Raw genomic sequence first — 18,507 nt, 5'->3', positions numbered from 1 at the left:
GTGTAAGGCATATTAAAACAATAAACTGTAGATGATAATGCAGCCGCTATCCCTACGTATAAACTGTCTAATCACACAGACACATTATCACGCATTCGCATATATGCAGTCACACAAACCGAACCGCTACAGCCGTCCTTCAGTCGCCATCCGCCTGTGGTTCAGCATTTCTCAGACGGCTTTCGTGACTGTCCACCCATCGGAGGGCCTCTTTGGGGTCTTCGAAGAAATTGGTTCTTCCCAGAGCAACTATCCGCAGCCGCGCTGGAAACATCATGGAGTAAGGAACGTTCAGGCTGCGCAGTCGCCTCTTTATATCTATAAATCGTGATCTCCGCTTCTGGACCTCCATCGAGTAGTCTGGAAACAGCGACACCCTTTGGCCACCAATGGTTATTTCAGGCTGTTCACGGGCTTTACGCAGGAGAATGTCTCTAACTTTATAGTGCAGAATTTTCATGAGAACCGGTCTTGGCGGGGCCCCCGGTGGTAACGGTCTGGTAGGCACCCTGTGGGCCCTTTCCACAGCGAAAAGAGGTGTCAGAGTCTCTCTTCCAAAGGTATCTCTCGCCCATGTTTCAAAATAATCTGATGGGTTAGAGCCCTCAATCTTCTCCGGTACCCCCACTATACGCACGTTATTTCTCCGTGAACGATTCTCAAGGTCGTCCTGCTTGGCCATTAGAAGGGCTATTTTCTGTGTATGATCAGCAGAGGCTCTTTTTATAGAGGGTACGATATCCTCCATTTCCTCCATTCTCCCCTCCAGGGCAGTTGTGCGGTCCGCCAGGCGCTTCAGATCATGGCGCACTATGGACACATCTTCCTTTATGGAGCCCACCTGCATTCTCAGTGCCGTTAGTGATTTTCCACATTCGGTAACAGCTTTCAGCACATCCTTAAGGGTGGGTTCCTCTATATCAGGCTCCATTGCGTTGGTATTATCTGCCTCTGTATAGCCTCGCAGCACCTCATATCTGTTGAAACTGCTGGCGGGAATATCATGTGCGCTATTCTCCTCACCCTCACGGTTATGGCCGAGCCGAGACAAAGATCTGTCTTGCTTCCCGCTTGACTCCGGTAAGTCTTCACGTTCCGGTGAGTGCGCAAACTTCCCCAGCTTAGCAGCCGCTTCCCGCTGGATGTCTTTCGCGCGGTCACTGCGCCGTGGCGTGTCAGGCCCGGCGCCATCTTGCAGCTCCCTGCTCGGGCCTCTAGAATCTTTCTTTGGTCCCATTTTGCCCACAAATCAGCAAAAAAAAAACTTCAGTTTCGGGCGGACGGGTGACAGCAGCACCAGAGCTTCAACTGTGGCAGGTTAAAGTCGGTTTTTTAAGGGTTCTTTTCAGGATAAAAGACGAGGTGAAGCGGGAGCTTTACTCAGCACGTCTGCTCACATCCTCTGCTAGCCACGCCGTGGGTAAACTGTTTGAAGGTTTCCTAAGAGATGCTATCTTTGGGGTACCTCAATAACCGGGGTGAGTCAATGGATCTTAAAAGAATAGAGATGGGCACTCTAATATCCGGAACCACCGGGTAATAAATCTAATATTTTAATGAAATTGATATCAATAACATAAATAATCACAATATCATAAACACAATATCATAAAATACAGATAATAAGTTAAAATAGGACTAATAGCCGAATATATATTAAATGGTCACTAAAGACAAAATTGAGGTAGATAAGGTTAATGATAGGCTGCCTATAGGACAAACTCCGATTGCAATAGTTAAATACGTCGGGTAAGTGTTCAGTGAGTGTTCAGTGAGCACCAGCAGATGCTCATCACCATGTGAAGTGTTACATAAAAGGAAAATTTGTATACGTGACAAGTCTTTCAAAATAAAGTATAATCCAAACAGAAAAAAGTGGATATAAAATAAACGTTGGTGATCACTTGCAAATTGTGCAAAGAAAAAATATCAATGAATACTGTGAAGTGTTCCTTTGTTTCAAAATGGAAAATAATCAAGGTGTATATACTACCCGCATTCAAGAGGAGTTTTATAGTGGCAGTTCCACGACTCTAGCAGATGTCTCCTAATACAAATATTTGCTCCAGTAATATTCAATTTCCACGGATTTAGGCAAATAAAAGTTTTAGCAGTCGCTCCTGTTTAAAGTGGTACTCACGCTTAATACTGTGATTCAGTCTGTAGCGTGGCTGCAAGAAAGGCTTACCTCATGTATAGAGTAAAGAGGTACCTTGCTGGTATACCTGCTGATATACCTGGACTCTATGGTCCGCTTCCACTATTAATCGCAATTATCCAGAGCTGTCCGTAATCCACAGGTCTCGCTCTGTTTAATTCATAGACAGAGTTCCGGTCAGTCTACAATGGGCGTTTTGTCCTGCTCCGGACCGCTGGTTTAATTATTCCAGCAGCTTTTTCTGCTGTCCTTAAGTTACCAGACTGTGGCCAGTAGATCTGGTATTTATTCGGTTGAAGCGCTTATCCTTGCTGACAATCACGTTCTGCCGGTTTTCTGCCAGGATTAATTTCTTATCCGTCCACGCCAGACGCGTTTCAAAGGTTACTACCTTCTTCCTCAGTGGCTTTGACAAGAACTACCTGGATATCCGGCTTTTATACCTCTGGCTGTCCAACAGAGCGAGACCTGTGGATTACGGACAGCTCTGGATAATTGCGATTAATAGTGGAAGCGGACCATAGAGTCCAGGTATATCAGCAGGTATACCAGCAAGGTACCTCTTTACTCTATACATGAGGTAAGCCTTTCTTGCAGCCACGCTACAGACTGAATCACAGTATTAAGCGTGAGTACCACTTTAAACAGGAGCGACTGCTAAAACTTTTATTTGCCTAAATCCGTGGAAATTGAATATTACTGGAGCAAATATTTGTATTAGGAGACATCTGCTAGAGTCGTGGAACTGCCACTATAAAACTCCTCTTGAATGCGGGTAGTATATACACCTTGATTATTTTCCATTTTGAAACAAAGGAACACTTCACAGTATTCATTGATATTTTTTCTTTGCACAATTTGCAAGTGATCACCAACGTTTATTTTATATCCACTTTTTTCTGTTTGGATTATACTTTATTTTGAAAGACTTGTCACGTATACAAATTTTCCTTTTATGTAACACTTCACATGGTGATGAGCATCTGCAGGTGCTCACTGAACACTCACTGAACACTTACCCGACGTATTTAACTATTGCAATCAGAGTTTGTCCTATAGGCAGCCTATCATTAACCTTATCTACCTCAATTTTGTCTTTAGTGACCATTTAATATATATTCGGCTATTAGTCCTATTTTAACTTATTATCTGTATTTTATGATATTGTGATTATTTATGTTATTGATATCAATTTCATTAAAATATTAGATTTATTACCCGGTGGTTCCGGATATTAGAGTGCCCATCTCTATTCTTTTAATATTATTCGGTGCTTTGAGTGCGACATCAGATAGGTGCACCTGCCCATCCCAAATTAGGAGGCAGAGCCGTCCTTTATCTGGTTTATATACTGTATCTTGACTACTACAAAGCATTTGATACTGTGCCACATAAAAGGTTAATATATCAAATGAGAATGCTTAGACTGGGGGAAAATGTGTGTATTTGGGTAAGTAACTAGTATATATCAAGGGGAGAAAAACAGAAGCGAGTTTAATTAGATCTAAGCATAGCATTGTGGATGTGCGATCCAGTTCTGTTTTTCTCCCCTTGATAGTAACTAGTATATACTGAGACTGGGTCACCGTCACTAGTGGGGTACCTCAGGGGTCAGTATTGGGCCCCATTCTCTTCAATATTTTTTATTAATGATCTTGTTGAAGGCTTGCACAGTAAAATATTTTTGCAGATGACATTAAACTGTGTAAAGTAATTAATACGGAAGAGGACAGTATACTGCTATAGAATGATCTGGATAGATTGGAGGATTGGGCAGATGAGGTTTAACACTGACAAATGTAAGGTTATGCACATGGGAAGGAATAATGCAATTCACCCATATATACTAATTGGTAAAACACTGGGTAACATTGACATGGAAAAGGACTTAGAGATGAAAATGGTGGACCGCCAGGCGAAAAAAGACCACGTAAGCGGTCATGCAATCAATGGATACTTTTTATTCGTTTTTCGCATGACAGTTGATGAGGTCCTTTTGCACCTGGCGGTCCACCATTCTCAACTCTACTTATCTCCTTGGAAGACTGGAAACCTGTCCTTGAAGTTCATGTGACTGAGGCTACATCCCATACAATTTCCGTGATCCTGATACACATGCATTAAGAGTTGTGCCTAATCGAGCACAACCTACACAGGTGAGCCTCCAATTTATGGGGGTCTGACGATACATAGTCCTGACGTACTCACCTTATGGTGTGCTGCTTATTTGTGTTATAACCTAAACAGATACTTCCTGCCTTCCATTTGGAATGGAAAAGAACTTAGAAATTTTAGTGGACAGCAAAGTTAGGCTACTTTCACATTAGTGGCAGCCTTCTCCGGCAGGCTGTTCCAGCAGGTGAACAGCCTGCTGGATCCGTGCTGCCGCTAGTGCACGAGTGCCGCTGGAAGTCCACTTCGGCCCCATTCACTTCTGAACCAGGAGGTACAGATATCGCTACACAGACTTGAAAAAGGAGCGTCGCAGCTCCGAAACGCATTGTCACCCTTTAATTAAAAAATAATATTTTCCATGTTACAGAGGTCGTGTATTTGAGCCAGGAGGTATCAAAATTGGTGGACCTCCATTATCCACCTTACTTTTTCAGATGAAAGTAAATTTTGCATTTCATTTGGGAATCAAGGTCCCAGAATCTGGAGGAAGAGTGGAGAGGAACACAATGTAAGTTGCGGTGCCTGCTCAGAAACGGTTTTAAACAGCAAACACCCGGGACTAATGTTTGTGATCAGTGATAACGCCAAATACAAACCCCAAGTTGGTTGAGGTCCATAGTCAGTGATGGTTTGGGGAGACACGTCATCTGCTAGTGTTGATCCACAGTGTTATATTAATTTCAAAGTCAGTACAGCCGTCTACCAGGAAATTTTATAGCACTGCATGCTTTTTTCCCCTCTGCTGACAAGCTTTATGAAGATGCTGATTTCGTTTTCCACCACCCCACACTGCCACTCATAACCACTGTGCTTTATTGGCCAGCAAACTCGCCTGACCCAAACCCCATGAAGAATGGGGTATTGTCAAGAGGAAGATGAGATACACCAGACCCAACAGTGCAGTCAAGCTGAAGGCGGCTATCAAAGCAACTTGGGCTTCCTAATACATTTTCCCCTGTCTCTATTTTTCTTTTTATATACACAATTCATAAATGTCATGAATCTAATGCCACTTTATTAACCACATCCACTTTTCCACTTTATTAACCACATCCACTTTTCTTGGCAGAGTTATGATGAAGTTTTAAGCGAAACGCGCGTCGGGGCGCAGGGTCTCCTGGTCAGTATGGTACGGTATTTGTACTTATGTTATTTTTACTTGGCTTGATTATGGGCATTTTTTCAGCCCATGGCTATATGTTTAGTTTTATTGCACTTGCACTTTAATAGCTATGTTTATAGTTCTATATTATTCTGCCAGGTACACGCATTACATATTAATTAATATTAACCCCTTCAGGACCCTGACATTTTTCACCTTAAGGACCAGGTCATTTTTTGCAAATCTGACATGTGTCACTTTATGTGGTGATAACTTTAAAATTCTTTTACTTATCCAGGCCATTTTGAGACTGTTTTCTCGTCACATATTGTACTTCATGACAGTGGTAATTGAGTAAAAAAAATATATTTTTATTTAAAGAAAAATTCCAAATTTACCAATTTTATTAAAAAAATTTGCACATTAACAAATTTCAATTTCTCTACTTTTATAAAGATAGTAATACCTCCAAAAATAGTTATTACTTTACATTCCCTATATGTCTACTTCATGTTTGGATTATTTTGTGAATGCCATTTAATTTTTTGGGGATGTTAGAAGGCTTAGAAACAAATCTTGAAATTTTTTAGAAAGTTTCTAAAACCCACTTTTTCAGGACCAGTTCAGGTCAGAAGTCACTTTGTGAGGCTTACATAATAGAAACCACCTAAAAATTACGCCATTTAACAAACTACACCCCTTCAAGGTATTCAAAACTAATTTTACAAACTTTGTTTAACCCTTTAGGTGTTCCACAAGAATTAATGGAAAATAGAGATTTCACTTTTTTGGCAGATTTTCCATTTAAATCCATTTTTTCCAGTTACAAAGCAAGGGTTAACAGCCAAACAAATCTCAATATTTATGGCCCTGATTCTGTAGTTTACAGAAACACCCCATATGTGGTCATAAACTGCTGAACGGGCACACGGCATTGCGCAGAAGCAAAGGAACGCCATATGGTGTTTGGAAATCAGATTTCACTGGGATAATTTTAAGCTGCCATGCCACATTTGAAGACCGCCTGATGCACCCCTAGAGTAAAAACTCCAAAAAAGTGACCCCATTTTAGAAACTACACCTCTCAAGGTATACAAAACTGATTTTACAAACTTTGTCAACCCTTTAGGTGTTCCAAAAGAATAATTGGAAAATAGAGATGAAATTTCAGAATTTCACTTTTTTGGCAGATTTTCAATTTTAATCAATTTTTTCCAGTTACAAAGCAAGGGTTAACAGCCAAACAAAACTCAATATTTATGACCCTGATTCTGCAGTTCAGTTGTCCCCAACCTTTTTTGCACCAAGGACCAGTTTCATGCAAGACAATTTTCCCAGGGACCGAGTGGGTGGGGAAGTGGGCGGGGGTTCTGCAGCGGGGCTTAGGGGGGTGGGCGGGGCTGACTGATTCACATGCATAACAAAACACAAAGTGCATATTAAAATATATAACACTATATAACGACTATATAAACTGTCTAGGGTCTCTGCTGCACTGTACCGTATTTCTCGCCCTATAAGATGCACCTAGGTTTTAGAGGAGAACAGTAAGAAAAAAATATTTTCCATTACACCTCAGGTCAGACCAGCAATCAGACCCCCAATGTTAATCAGACCTCTGCTGACAGCCCTAATCAGACCCCAATGTCAATCAGACCTCAGATCAGACCCACAATGCCTCAGATCAACCCCCCAACCTTTAGCCATTTATCAGCCCCCATGTCAGCCATCAGCCCCCAGCCCTTATGTCCGCCATCAGCCCTTATGTCAGCCATCAGCCCTTATGTCAGCCATCAGCCCTCATGTCAGCCAGCCATCAGCCCCCATGTCAGCCAGCCATCAGCCCCCATGTCAGCCAGCCATCAGCCCCCCATGTCAGCCAGCCATCAGCCCCCCATGTCAGCCAGCCATCAGCCCCCCATGTCAGCCCCCAGCCCAGCCATCACTCCCTCATGTCAGCCATCATACCCCCATGTCAGCCATCACCACCCATGTCAGTCATAAGCCCACCATGTCATCCCCCAGCCCTTATGTCAGCTATCAGCCCTCATGTCAGCCATAAGCCCCCCATGTCAGCCCCCAGCCCTCATGTCAGCCCCAGCGCAAAAAAACCCCCAAAAAACACTTACCTCTCCTGCTCCTGGACGCCACCGCTCCTCACCATCGCTATCCTCTTCATCCTGCTGTCGGCTGTGTATCGTACCGCACAGTGTGATGTCAAAGTGCGCCCTCACGCTGTGCGCAGCCCTGCACAGCCGATAGCCGAGCCGAGGACCAGGAAGCGGTGAGTACAGATCCTTCACTTCTTCCTGGTCCTCCTGTACTAATGAAGTGCTTCCATAATGGAAGCACTTCATTAGTACCGCGTTAAAGACGGCCCTGATTGCTGCGGCCCGGCAAACAATCTTCCAGGGCCCAGTGGTTTGGGACCGCTGCTGTAGTTTACAGAAACACCCCATATGTGGTTGTAAACTGCTGTACGGGCACACGGCATTGTGCATAAGGAAAGGAACGCCATACAGTTTTTGGAAGGCAGATTTTGCTGGACTGGTTTCTTGACAACATGTCCCATTTGAAGCCCCCCTGATGCACCCCTAGAGTAGAAACTCTATGGGATAAGGTGGCAGTTTTGTTGGTACTATTTTAGGGTACATATGATTTTTGGTTGCTCTATATTACACTTTTTGTGAGGCAAGATAACAAGAAATAGCTGTTTTGGCACCGTTTTTATTTTTTGTTATTTACAACATTCCTCTGACAGGTTAGATCATGTGGTATTTTTATTGAATAGGTTTTTCCGGACGCGACAATATCAAATATGACTATATTTTTTTGTGTCTCCACATTCTGAAAGCCGTAGTTTTATAAATTTTTTGGACGACTGTCTTGTGTAGGGGCTAATTTATTTTGGGATGAGATGACGGTTTGATTGGTACTATTATAGGGTGCAAATGACTTTCTTTACACTGTTTTTATTAGATTTTTTTTTACGGTTTTCACCTGAGGGGTTAGGTCAAGTGAAATTTTTATAGAGCAGGTTATTACGGATGCGGTGATACCTAATATGTCGACTTTTTATTTATTTATGTAAGTTTTACACAAGGATTTCATTTTTGAAACCAAAAAAATCATGTTTTAAAGTCTCCATAGTCTGAGAGCCATAGTTTTTTCACTTTTTGGGCGATTATCTTAGGTAGAATATGATTTTTGCGGGATGAGATGACGGTTGGATTGGCACAATTTTGGGGTGCGTATGACTTTTTGATCGCTTGCTATGATACTTTTTGTGATGTAAGGTGACAAAAAATGGCTATTTTTACACAGTTTTTATTAAAAATTTTTTTACGGTGTTCATCTGAGGGGTTAGGTCATGTGGTATTTTTATAGAGCTGGTTGTTATGGACGTGGAAATACCTAATATGTATCCTTCTTTTTTTATTTATTTAAATTTTACACAATAATATCATTTTTGAAACAAAAATAAAAAAATCATGTTTTAGTGTCTCCATATTCTGAGCCATAGTTTTGTTTTTTGGGCGATTGTCTTAGGTAGGGTATCATTTTTGCGGGATGAGATTGGCAGTATTTTGGGGTGCATATGACTTTTTGATCACTTGCTATTACACTTTTTGTGATATAAGGTGACAATTAAATGGCTTTTTTACACTGTTTTTATGTAAAAAAAATTACGGTGTTCATCTGAGGGATTAGGTCATGTGATATTTTTGGAGAGAAGGTTCTTACGGATGCGGCAATACAGAATATGTATACTTTTATACAATAACAGCATTTTTAGTTAAAAAAAAAAAAGATGTTTTAGTGTCTCCATATTTTGAGCTATATATATATTTTTTTTGGTGATTGTCTTAGGTAGGGGCTAATTTTTTGTGGGATGAGGTGACGGTTGGATTGGTACTATTTTGGCGGGCATACGCCTTTTTGATCGCTTGGTGTTGTACTTTTAGTGATGTAAAGTGACAAAAACATGTTTTATTTAGCACAGTTTTTATTTTATATTTTTGACGGTGTTCATCTGAGGGGTTAGGTCATGTGATATATTTATAGAGCCAGTCGATACGGACACGGCAATATCTAATATGTCTACTATTCTTTTTTTTCCCTATTTTAAAAAAAATTATGTTTTACTTTATATAGGGAAAATCACGTGTTTTTTTACTTGAAATTTTAAATTTTTTTGGGGGAAAACTATTTTTTCAACTTTATTTTTTGTCCCACTTTGGGACTTCAACTTTTGGGGGTCTGATCCCCTTTACAATCCATTCCAATACTTCTGACCGTGGCACATCAAGGGTTAATGCGCCGGCATCGGTGATTTCACCGATGCTGGCGCATGCAGCAGCTCCTGCAACCGCCCGATCACCATGAAGTACATGTACTTCACCGGTCTTTAAGTCCCGGACAGAAATTACGTACATATAAGTCATGAGTCCTTAAGGGGTTAATGATACTAACTTATCCGTCCGTGTATGTCCCCTACTTTGGCTATAGGCTTGTGTATTCTATGTACCACCACAGATCAAATCTTTTTTAATTATGTGATTTTATCATGATTATTACAATTATGGAATAAAGATTAATTGATTTATAGAATCCCCATTTTCTGCTTTTTTGGTTTTCAGACTGATGTTTTGGCGTGAATCCTTCTTTATAAAGTGAATGCTGAAAATAGTATGTGCAAACTAGATGGCTTGAAATTTTGGCGCACTTTGCACTACTTTTTTTTTTAGTGCAGATTAATTCATAAATCCCACCTGAAGTCATACCTCACAAAATAGTTAATAATTAGCATTTAACATATCTCCACTTTGCTGTCTACATTGTTCAAGCATACTTTTATTTTTGGAGATACAAAGTTTATAGGTTTAGTAGCAATTTTTTAAATGTAAAAAAATAAATTAAAGGGTATTTATATTAGAGACCCCCATAACCACCCCATTTTAAAAACTGCACCGCTCAAAGTATGCAAAAACAGCATTTAAGAAGTTTGTTAATGTATGCTGTAATATTATATGATGGTGATAGCGTGAGCTCAGGAACTGGGCCAGGGACATTTTGTTAGGTGTTGGCTCACTCATGGGATAGGAGATAACTCCCCTTGGTGCTCCAACTGCTGATTTGCATAAAGATAAAAGTGTTAATTTCTCGACAACCATGCAAACTACAAATTTTTCAGCAAGATTAACCCTAGCAGACTATATGTATGGTTTAATTGGGTACATGAGGCTGACAGAGGCTTTTTGATTATCACAAAAAATATCGGCAGGTGTTAAGAAATTTAGTGAAATAAATATCGGGAACATAATATCAGTTTGATTCAAAATGAAACCATAAAAACAATTATGGAATTTCCTTAGAGTTATATTAAATGAAGATATTAAAAAAATACAACTTGCCCCACATAAACAAATAAAACTCAAAATGTATTACCCTGTTTCTGCAGTTTTTAGAAATATACTGTATTTAGTCTTGTGCGATTTGACTTAAATACTGGCCTCATAAATGGAGTAACTTGTGAAAATTGAGGCATATATTTTTTAGATAACATTTCAGGTTTGCAGAGGCCTTGAGTTGCCAAAACATAAAAAACCCACTACTTTCACACTTACGTATGTAATTCCGGTGTTGAGATCCAGCAGAGGATCTCAATACCGGAATTAAACGGATCCGAAACTAAATGCATTGAGAGTCAATGGGTGACGGAACCGTTCTGTTAGGATGTGGTTGTAACATAGTACATAAGGCCGAAAAAAGACAATTGTCCATCCAGTTCAGCCTGTCATCCTGCAAGTTGATCCAGAGGAAGGCAAAAAAAAACTGTGAGGTAGAAGCCAATTTTCCTCACTTTAGGGGAATAAAAAATTCCTTCCCGACTCCAATCAGGCAATCAGAATATCTCCCTGGATCAACGACCCCTCTCTAGTAGCTATATCCTGTAAAATTATTACGCTCCAGAAATACATCCAGGCCCCTCTTGAATTCCTTTATTGTACTCACCATCACCACCTCCTCAGGCAGAGAGTTCCATAGTCTCACTGCTCTTACCGTAAAGAATCCTCTTCTATGTTTGTGTACAAACCTTCTTTCCTCCAGACGCAGAGGATGTCCCCTCGTCACAGTTACAGTCCTGGGGATAAATAGATGATGGGATAGATCTCTGTACTGACCCCTGATATATTTATACATAGTAATTAGATCTCCCCTCAGTCGTCTTTTTTCTAACGTGAATAACCCTAATTTTGATAATATTTCAGGGTACTGTAGTTTCCCCATTCCAGTTATTACTTTAGTTGCCCTCCTCTGGACCCTCTCCAGCTCTGCTATGTCTGCCTTGTTTACAGGAGCCCAGAACTGTACACAGTACTCTATGTGTGGTCTGACTAGTGATTTGTAAAGTGGCACGACTATGTTCTTATCACGGGCATCTATGCCCCTTTTGATGCAACCCATTATCTTATTGGCCTTGGCAGCAGCTGCCTGACACTGGTTTTTGCAGCTTAGTTTGCTGTTTATTAAAATTACTAGATCCTTTTCCATGTCAGTGTTACCGAGTGTTTTACCATTTAGTATGTACGGGTGACTTGCATTATTCCTTCCCATGTGCATAACTTTACATTTGTCAGTGTTAAACCTCATCTGCCACTTCTCTGCCCAAGCCTTCAATCTATCCAGATCTCTCTGTAGTAGTATACTGTCCTCATCAGTGTAAATTACTTTACACAGTTTAGGGTCATCTGCAAAAATTGATACTTTACTATGCAAGCCTTCTACAAGATCATTAATAAATATATTGAAGAGAATTGGGCCCAATACTGACCCCTGAGGTAATAAAAAGAGAAATGTAGCAGCACTACAAAAAATGGGTGTTATTCCTTACTGTGGTGGTGCCCGCTGTGTCAGAAGCCAGTCTTGTGCTTCCCCAGATCCAGATGCAATTGTAACAGAAAACTGCAGCACTCTCCAGCCTTGGTCTTTACAAACTTTTATTCACCAATACAAATGCGACGTTTCGATCTGTGTGATCTTTCTCAAGCAATTTAACAATGTGAACTAAAAACCGGATACAAATACCCTACTAAGCCGGTCACATGACCCAATCAATTATGTTAATAAATAATTTAGAAAAAAACTGTGAGTACCGCCCCTTTCCATGTTTATCCTATAATAGGGTTAACTTAACATGTCATTCTCAAAACATCCTATACTGTGCATACATAAAAAAAAAAAAATATATATATATATATATATACACGACTCTATCCACTTACTGCGATGCATAATGTGAACCTGGGGATATCGCCACTGGGGTAGACTCCAACGGCATGTGCGGCCGATCGCATCGCTTCCTTCGGCGTTCCTCCATATCAAATGCGCCTGCGTGTCTTCTCCATGACGTCAGCCGCAGGACGCTCAGATGGTGCCATGGAGACCGGACGCCTCCCATCCACGTCACCACTAGAGCAAAGCGCGCATGCGCGCCCAACTTTCGTAGTGATAGGATCCAGCGTCGGGCCTCCTGTCACCGTGTAATGCCCCTACAGCCGCTGCCATGGTAACCTTGTGTATAGTCCTCTTCTAAACGAAGCCTATAATGAAGGCTTCTGTATTATTATATATATTCTACCCATAGTCTGGGGCAAATCGGTCCGTACTCATTGTTACCTAGGGTTTGTTGAACATAGATGTTCGCTTGAAAAATCTTTAAATAAGGAGAACGTAAATAGCTAAATGAACTAGGTGTCCACTACTCGTCCATATCTTAGGATTAGAGTACCCAGTCACTAAATTGAGTTTAGCCTCATGATAGATGGTTTGGGGCTCATACACTCATATACATAGGGCGGCACTATCCAGTCCAGATCAAAAGAGGTAAATACCACTTCTGTTCTAGAGTGGACCAGCGCCCTCCCCCATCAAACAATTGTGATGACCACAATGATGACACGTCTCCCCCTGTTATGGGGTCGATGTATACAACCTTGGACCACCCCATACAGTTCTAGGGGGGCGTACCCTCCAACCAGGAGGGACGTCCTTCCTTAACCACTTACCGTTACACTAACGCCAAAAGGCGTCATCTCTGCGGCGCTCCCAGGTCACACTAACGCCGATTGGCGTCATCTCGCGTGAGCCGAGATTTCCTGTTAACGCGCGCACACAGGCGCGCGCGCTCACAGGAACGGAAGGTAAGAGAGTTGATCTCCAGCCTGCCAGCGGCGATCGTTCGCTGGCAGGCTGGAGATGTGATTTTTTTAACCCCTAACAGGTATATTAGACGCTGTTATGATTACAGCGTCTAATATACCTGCTACCTGGTCCTCTGGTGGTCCCCTTTGTTTGGATCGACCACCAGAGGACACAGGTAGCTCAGTAAAGTAGCACCAAGCACCACTACACTACACTACACCCCCCCCCCCGTCACTTATTAACCCCTTATTAGCCCCTGATCACCCCATATAGACTCCCTGATCACCCCCCTGTCATTGATTACCCCCCTGTCATTGATCACACCCCTGTAAAGCTCCATTCAGACGTCCGCATGATTTTTACGGATCCACTGATAGATGGATCGGATCCGCAAAACGCACACGGACGTCTGAATGGAGCCTTACAGGGGCGTGATCAATGACTGTGTTGATCACCCCATATAGATTCCCTCATCACCCCCCTGTCATTGATCACACCCCTGTAAAGCTCCATTCAGACGTCCGCATGATTTTTACGGATCCACTGATAGATGGATCGGATCCGCAAAACGCACACGGACGTCTGAATGGAGCCTTACAGGGGCGTGATCAATGACTGTGGTGATCACCCCATATAGACTCCCTGATCACCCCCCTGTCATTGATTACCCCCCTGTCATTGATCACACCCCTGTAAAGCTCCATTCAGATGTCCGCATGATTTTTACGGATCCACTGATAGATGGATCGGATCCGCAAAACGCACACGGACGTCTGAATGGAGCCTTACAGGGGCGTGATCAATGACTGTGGTGATCACCCCATATAGACTCCCTCATCACCCCCCTGTCATTGATCACACCCCTGTAAAGCTCCATTCAGATGTCCGCATGATTTTTACGGATCCACTGATAGATGGATCGGATCCGCAAAACGCACACGGACGTCTGAATGGAGCCTTACAGGGGCGTGATCAATGACTGTGGTGATCACCCCATATAGACTCCCTGATCACCCCCCTGTCATTGATTACCCCCCTGTCATTGATCACCCCCCTGTAAAGCTCCATTCAGACGTCCGCATGATTTTTACAGATCCACTGATAGATGGATCGGATCCGCAAAACGCATACGGACGTCTGAATGGAGCCTTACAGGGGCGTGATCAATGACTGTGGTGATCACCCCATATAGACTCCCTCATCACCCCCCTGTCATTGATCACACCCCTGTAAAGCTCCATTCAGACGTCCGCATGATTTTTACGGATCCACTGATAGATGGATCGGATCCGCAAAACACATACAGGCGTCTCCCTGGAGCCTTCCAGGGGGGGGTGATCACCCTATATAGACTCCCTGATCACCCCCCTGTCATTGATCACCGCCCCTGTCATTGATCACCCCCCCCTGTCAGGCTGCATTCAGATGTCCGTATGATTTTTACGGATCCACGGATACATGGATCGGATCCGCAAAACACATACGGACATCTGAATGGAGCCTTATAGGGGGGGTGATCAATGACAGGGGGGTGATCACCCCATATAGACTCCCTGATCACCCCCCTGTCATTGATCACCCCCCCTGTCATTGATCACCCCCCTGTCATTGATCACCCCTCTGTAAGGCTGCATTCAGACATTTTTTTGGCCCAAGTTAGCGGAAATTATTATTTTTTTCTTACAAAGTCTCATATTCCACTAACTTGTGTCAAAAAATTAAATCTCACATGAACTCACCATACCCCTCACGAATCCAAATGCGTAAAATTTTTTAGACATTTATATTCCAGACTTCTTCTCACGCTTTAGGGCCCCTAGAATGCCAGGGCAGTATAAATACCCCACATGTGACCCCATTTCGGAAAGAAGACACCCCCAGGTATTCCGTGAGGGGCATATTGAGTCCATGAAAGATTTAAATTTTTGTCCCAAGTTAGCGGAAAGGGAGACTTTGTGAGAAAAAAATAAAAAATATCAATTTCCGCTAACTTGTGCCAAAAAAAAAAAAAATTCTATGAACTCGCCATGCCCCTCATTGAATACCTTGGGGTGTTTTCTTTCCAAAATGGGGTCACATGTGGGGTATTTATACTGCCCTGGCATTCTAGGGGCCCCAAAGCGTGAGAAGAAGTCTGGTATCCAAATGTCTAAAAATGCCCTCCTAAAAGGAATTTGGGCAACTTTGCGCATCTAGGCTGCAAAAAAAGTGTCACACATCTGGTATCGCCGTACTCAGGAGAAGTTGGGGAATGTGTTTTGGGGTGTCATTTTACATATACCCATGCTGGGTGAGATAAATATCTTGGTCAAATGCCAACTTTGTATAAAAAAATGGGAAAAGTTGTCTTTTGCCAAGATATTTCTCTCACCCAGCATGGGTATATGTAAAATGACACCCCAAAACACATTCCCCAACTTCTCCTGAATACGGCGATACCACATGTGTGACACTTTTTTGCAGCCTAGGTGGGCAAAGGGGCCCATATTCCAAAGAGCACCTTTCGGATTTCACAGGTCATTTACCTACTTACCACACATTAGGGCCCCTGGAAAATGCCAGGGCAGTATAACTACCCCACAAGTGACCCCATTTTGGAAAGGAGACACCCCAAGGTATTCCATGAGGGGCATGGCGAGTTCCTAGAATTTTATATTTTTTGTCACAAGTTAGTGGAAAATGATGATTTTTATTTTTTTTTCTTACAAAGTCTCATATTCCATTAACTTGTGACAAAAAATAAAAACTTCCATGAACTCACTATGCCCATCAGCGAATACCTTGGGGTGTCTTCTTTCCAAAATGGGGTCACTTGTGGGGTAGTTATACTGCCCTGGCATTCTAGGGGCCCAAATGTGTGGTAAGGAGTTTGAAATCAAATTCTGTAAAAAATGACCAGTGAAATCCGAAAGGTGCTCTTTGGAATATGGGCCCCTTTGCCCACCTAGGCTGCAAAAAAGTGTCACACATGTGGTATCTCCGTATTCAGGAGAAGTTGGGGAATGTGTTTTGGGGTGTCATTTTACATATACCCATGCTGGGTGAGAGAAATATCTTGGCAAAAGACAACTTTTCCCATTTTTTTATACAAAGTTGGCATTTGACCAAGATATTTCTCTCACCCAGCATGGGTAGATGTAAAATGACACCCCAAAACACATTCCCCAACTTCTCCTGAGTACGGCGATACCAGATGTGTGACACTTTTTTGCAGCCTAGGTGGGCAAAGGGGCCCATATTCCAAAGAGCACCTTTCGGATTTCACTGGCCATTTTTTACAGAATTTGATTTCAAACTCCTTACCACACATTTGGGCCCCTAGAATGCCAGGGCAGTATAACTACCCCACAAGTGACCCCATTTTGGAAAGAAGACATCCCAAGGTATTCGCTGATGGGCATAGTGAGTTCATGGAAGTTTTTATTTTTTGTCACAAGTTAGTGGAAAATGATGATTTTTTTTTTTTTTTTCTTACAAAGTCTCAAATTCCACTAACTTGTGACAAAAAATAAAAACTTCCATGAACTCACTATGCCCATCAGCGAATACCTTGGGGTGTCTTCTTTCCAAAATGGGGTCACTTGTGGGGTAGTTATACTGCCCTGGCATTCTAGGGGCCCAAATGTGTGGTAAGGAGTTTGAAATCAAATTCTGTAAAAAATTACCAGTGAAATCCGAATGGTGCTCTTTGGAATATGGGCCCCTTTGCCCACCTAGGCTGCAAAAAAGTGTCACGCATGTGGTATCTCCGTATTCAGGAGAAGTTGGGGAATGTGTTTTGGGGTGTCATTTTACATATTCCCATGCTGGGTGAGAGAAATATCTTGGCAAAGGACAACTTTTACCATTTTTTTATACAAAGTTGTCTTTTGCCAAGATATTTCTCTCACCCAGCATGGGTATATGTAAAATGACACCCCAAAACACATTCCCCAACTTCTCCTGAATACGGAGATACCACATGTGTGACACTTTTTTGCAGCCTAGGTGGGCAAAGGGGCCCATATTCCAAAGAGCACCTTTCGGATTTCACTGGTCATTTTTTACAGAATTTGATTTCAAACTCCTTACCACACATTTGGGCCCCTAGAATGCCAGGGCAGTATAACTACCCCACAAGTGACCCCATTTTGGAAAGAAGACATCCCAAGGTATTCGCTGATGGGCATAGTGAGTTCATGGAAGCTTTTATTTTTTGTCACAAGTTAGTGGAATATGAGACTTTGTAAGAAAAAATAAAAATAAAAAAAATCATCATTTTCCGCTAACTTGTGACAAAAAGTAAAAAGTTCTATGAACTCACTATGCCCATCAGCGAATACCTTAGGGTGTCTACTTTCCGAAATGGGGTCATTTGTGGGGTGTTTGTACTGTCTGGGCATTGTAGAACCTCAGGAAACATGACAGGTGCTCAGAAAGTCAGAGCTGCTTCAAAAAGCGGAAATTCACATTTTTGTACCATAGTTTGTAAACGCTATAACTTTTACCCAAACCATTTTTCTTTTTACCCAAACATTTTTTTTTTTATCAAAGACATGTAGAACAATAAATTTAGAGCAAAATTTATATATGGATGTCGTTTTTTTTGCAAAATTTTACAACTGAAAGTGAAAAATTTCATTTTTTTTGCAAAAAAATCGTTAAATTTCGATTAATAACAAAAAAAGTAAAAATATCAGCAGCAATGAAATACCACCAAATGAAAGCTCTATTAGTGAGAAGAAAAGGAGGTAAAATTCATTTGGGTGGTAAGTTGCATGACCGAGCAATAAACCGCTAAAGTTGTGGAGTGCCGATTTGTAAAAAAGGGCCTGGTCTTTAGGGGGGTATAAACCTGTGGTCCTTAAGTGGTTAAGCAATTCAGTTA

General features: G+C 41.9%; 1 protein-coding gene across 1 annotated transcript in view; it reads right to left on the bottom strand.

The window, feature by feature from the left end:
• Nucleotides 1-18,507, bottom strand: part of UBXN6 (UBX domain protein 6) — a 278,997-nt gene that overhangs the window by 56,122 nt on the left and 204,368 nt on the right. The window lies entirely within an intron of this gene.

This window comes from Bufo bufo, chromosome 2, assembly GCF_905171765.1.
Source record: "Bufo bufo chromosome 2, aBufBuf1.1, whole genome shotgun sequence".
Classification (NCBI taxonomy): Eukaryota; Metazoa; Chordata; class Amphibia; order Anura; family Bufonidae; genus Bufo; species Bufo bufo.
The sequence above is the reverse complement of the archived record's forward strand: the minus strand, read 5'-3'. Positions and strand labels throughout refer to the sequence as shown.